The sequence below is a fragment of the Labeo rohita genome, unplaced genomic scaffold (assembly GCF_022985175.1).
Source record: "Labeo rohita strain BAU-BD-2019 unplaced genomic scaffold, IGBB_LRoh.1.0 scaffold_249, whole genome shotgun sequence".
NCBI lineage: Eukaryota > Metazoa > Chordata > Actinopteri > Cypriniformes > Cyprinidae > Labeo > Labeo rohita.
Genome location: NW_026128759.1, coordinates 33,438 through 38,130, shown reverse-complemented (window position 1 = coordinate 38,130; position 4,693 = coordinate 33,438). Strand labels below are relative to the sequence as shown.

General features: G+C 37.3%; 1 non-coding gene across 1 annotated transcript; it reads left to right on the top strand.

Moving 5' to 3' along the window:
• Positions 1-2,989: 2,989 nt before the first annotated feature.
• Positions 2,990-3,061, top strand: trnaa-ugc (transfer RNA alanine (anticodon UGC)). Its single transcript has one exon. It is a non-coding gene; the product is annotated as a tRNA-Ala (tRNA).
• The last annotated feature ends 1,632 nt before the right edge of the window (positions 3,062-4,693 follow it).

Sequence of the window (4,693 nt, the reverse complement as noted above, 5' to 3'; positions counted from 1 at the left end):
GATCAACAGGGGGCGCTCATCCCCTGACATGTATGGGTGCAAATTTCCTAGTATAACCCTGCGGACTTCAGACTGTAAAAAGAATTGACCTTCTGATCAAACAGTCCTTGTAAAAAGGACAGTCCTTCAGGTGAGGAAATTAACGGGCTTCCTCACGAACTGTTGTCCTTATTAATCTTCTTGGCCTAGTGTTAAGTATGGTAGCGCATCCTGACGGCGGGTATTGAGCTTGTCAGCATGCGCTACCTCTCTGTTGGAGCAGCTTAATTAATGATCCCACAGCAAGTGTGTCTTTTGCATGCAGTAGCCAGAGTCTGGTTCCTCACTAAAACCTAAGGAGACCAGAACCTGCTCTGTACTTGGGTGGCTGACCAATATGAGAAGACCTTGAATGCTGCTGGTGCCAGTTATTATTTGGCCGACCAGCAGGGGGCGCTCATTCCCTGACATGTATGTAATCAACTTGACCTACTGTTTAAGATGGTAGCGCATCCTGACGGCCATATTGAGGCTATCAGGATGCGCTACCCTCTATTAGAGCAGCTGTATTCAAGGGATCCATAGAGATTTCATGTCCTTTGCCTGCTGTAGCTAGACTCTGCTTATTCAGTAAAGCTAAGCAGGCCCCAGCTTGGTCTGTTTTTGGATGGGAGACCCATTAGGGAAGGCTTGTGCTGCTTTTATGCCGATCAACAGGGGGCGCTCATCCCCTGACATGTATGGGTGCAAATTTCCTAGTATAACCCTGTGGACTTCTGTGAAAAGAATCGACTTTTTCAGACTGTCCTTGTAAAAAAAAGGGAATAAACTGGCTTTCTGAACTGTTGTCAAATCATCTTAGCCTAGTGTTAAGTATGGTTTTGATCAAACGGTCCTTGTAAAAAGGAGCATCCTTCAGGTGAGGAAATAAACGGGCTTCCTCACGAACTGTTGTCCTTACTAATCATCTTGGCCTAGTGTTAAGTATGGTAGCGCATCCTGACGGCGGGTATTGAGCTTGTCAGCATGCGCTACCTCTCTGTTGGAGCAGCTTAATTAATGATCCCACAGCAAGTGTGTCTTTTGCATGCAGTAGCCAGAGTCTGGTTATAATAGTTAAAGATATTGATAGTGTGAGAAAGGTTATGGAAGAAGTGAGAAGATTTTGTCAAGGCTCTGGAGCAAAAATAAATGAAGAAAAGACGGTTTTTATGAGATTTGGGAAATCACCAGTTTTAACTGAAAATTTTGCTTTTTAAAGAAGTACAAGAAATTAAGATTTTAGGAGTGATTTTAGGAAAAGATTAAAAAAAGCACAAGAGTTAAGATGTGGGAAGAGATCATAAGCGGAATGGAAAGAAAATTAGAATTTTGGAGGTATTGCAGGTATTTAAATCTAAAAGGAAAGATTTTAATTGTGAATGTTTTAATGCTATCAAAGATGTGGTATATTCTGTCTGTTTCATCGATGCCTTTATGGGTGGCACAGAAGATAAAAAGGTGTATTTTGGATTTCCTCTGGGACAAAAAGCCCGCGAGAATTGCATACAACACGCTAATTGGTCCAGTAGAAGAAGGGGGGCTGGGTTTAGTAGATATTGAGCAAAAGAAAAAAAGCATGAGAGTGAATGGAAAATAACAATGACACATTATTTAAACTTATGTGGGGATTTGAAGTTAGGAAATACTATTTTATGGATGCAGTTGAAGGATTGGATGCTGCAGAGAATGCTTCTATACTTCTAAGACTTCTATAAGGAGGTTTTAAGTGCTTGGAGTTCTTTGCTATCAGAAATTGGGTTTAAACCACTTGGAAGGGAAATGCTTTTAAACCAACCTTTGTTTTTAAATAAGAATATTGTTTCACAGGGAAAAGAGATTTATTTTAAGAAGTGGATTGAGGTGGGACTTTTAAAAGTAAGAGATGTGTTATTTGAGTACAAAGAAGGTTTTCTACCCCTACAAGTGTTGATTGATGCTATGGAGGAAGCAAAGGAAGAATATAATGTAAATATTCTAAAAAAAAAAAAACAATATGAAGAAGTAAAGAAGGCAATACCTAAAGCATGGGTTAAAGAGATTCAGAATGGGAAAAAAAACTGAAAACAGAATAGAGGTGTTTTTGAAAAGGGGAGAAAAAAATATGGTTTTTAATTTGTGTACTGTGAAAATGTTTTATCAATGTTTTGTAAAATCTGTTTTTAAAAAACCTATTGCAAACCAATTCTGGTTAAGACACTTCAGTGAAGTTGAAGAGGGACATATTTGGAAGAATATGAGATGGAAGTTTCTGGACACAGATCTTGAATGTTTGGATTATTTCATAAGACAAAATGTGATGTTTACTGAAATGAGGTTGTGTAAGATTGGAATGGAGCAAAATGCAATATGTAAAGTTTGTAAGAAGTTAGATGAAGATATTTTACACCTGTTTGTATTTTGTGAAAGACTGCATCAATTTTTTGGAGTTTTAAAAGAGTTAGTTTGTGATTTAAGGAATAACCAAAAAGATATTATATGGAATGTAACTTTAATGTTGGGGTTAAATGAGAAATGTCAAAATAAACAAGTCATTAATTTACTCTTAATTCTAGCAAAAAAGGTGATATGGAAGAGGAGAAACATTGCAGAAAACAAGAATTATGTCTTGGACTTGTGGCTGTATTGTAAAGCAGAAATGGAGGATTATATGCAAACCTTGTATGAATATTTCAAATTGAAGAATGACATAGAATTGTTTAATACTATTTTTCTGCCTCTTGAAAAGGGGAGCCACCTCTTGTACTGTATTTAATAGTATTTGTAACCCTCAGAAGTCTACCGAGCACATGCTTTGCATATAGAAGGCCTTGGGTTCAATCCCCAGCATCTCCAAGCGCTGGCAAATGTTTAATGCATTTGAAAAAAGGTTGAGGTTTAATGCATTTGAAGCAAGGTCTTGCAGGGTGCCCTCTACTGTATTTAACAGCATTTGTAAACCTGCAGAATTCCAAGAAAACAGTCGTGAAATGGGGATGTAGCTCAGTGGTAGAGCGCATACTTTGCATGTATGAGGTCCTGGGTTCAAACCCCAGCATCTCCAAGCATTGGTAAATGTTTAATGCATTTCAAGCAAGTTTGAGCAAAGGTCTTGCTGGATGCCTTCTACTGTATTAAATAGTATTTGTAAACCTGCAGAATTCCAAAAAAAGAGTCTTGAACTGGGGATATAGCTCAGTGGTGGAATGCATGTTTTACATGTATGAGGTCCTGGGTTCAATCTCCAGCATCACCAAACGCTTTTGAATGTGTAATGCATTTCAAGCAAGTTTGAGAAAACGTCTTTCAATTTGGTCTTGTACCGTGCCCTCTACTGTATTTAAAAGTATTTGTAAACCTACAGAAGTCCAAAAACAAACAGCAAACTGGGGATGTAGCTCAGTGGTAAAGCACATGCTTTGCATGTATGAGGTTCTGAGTTCAATCCCCAGGGCCCGGTTTTTCAAAAGGTTTAATCCGGATAAAATTGATCCGGATTTAGTAATCCTTTTTTTTTGCGATCCGTGATCACGTAATCCATCTTACTTTTGAGCCAGTTTTTCAAAGCAACAGCGGATTGGATCAATCTTATCCGGATAGGAACTTTTCAGGATCACCAAATCTGGATAACCAGTGCTCAAACAGGATAGGAAATCACAATGTAGAACTATAGATATGTAAAGAGCAACAAGTAGAATAGCCAATGTGGGGTCAATATAAGTTTATTTTTATTTGAAATGAAAACACACACATTTAAAAAAAAAAAAAAAAAAAACAAGAAAAACCCCACCCCATCCTCTTCCAGCAGTCCGCTCATCTGAGACCTACAACACAAACACTGTACACTGAGGATATTTATAACAAGTTTCAAATATAGATGTATTGAAAAAAAAAAAAGACTTAATGTCAAATACTCCACAATAATTTCAGACTTCCTCATCTGATGTGGAGAGACCAGCTTGTCTGAGCGTAGCCTTTAGGAGGCGGATCTCAAGTCTGGCCTTGGTTTGCTGCAGTTTGGTCAGAGTCAGTTGTTCTGTGTCAGTTGATCAGTTTTTGGTTATTCTGTAATCATTGCATGCATCACTAATAAATATTCTAAAAACAAAAATATTTTCGATTGAGATGAATATATATATCAATTAGTGACAGAATAAAATTTATTGTTTTTGGTCAATTTTGACAGCTGTTTGGGGGATTATTTTATGAGGCCAAACTCTTTCTACTTTGCTGTAGGCCCATACTGAAAGGCTGAATACGTTAAAGCCTACCTAATCACTGTAGCCTGACGGATTAACAAATAAAATTAAAACCTTATGAATAAATAGGATATCTTGTAAGATACTGCATGATCCAAATATAGTATTATTTGATACATTTTTAAAGTTTTCATTACATTTTGGGCATGAAATCCATGCTGAATCCACCCTTCTGATGGGATCAGTTTAATCCAGATTTTTTGGATCAAAGTGATCCAAATCCTACAAAAAGTTCTGAAAAACCCAAACTAAAGGTTTGATCCGGATCAAAACCAAGATTGGATTACGTGATCTAATCCGATTATGTAATCCGTTTTTCTTTTGAAAAACCCATTTTCAAGATTTGATCTAATCCGTTATCCAAAATCCTAGTGGATTATTTTTGAAAAACTGGGCCCAGCATCTCCAAGTGCTGGCAAATGTTTAATGCATTTAAA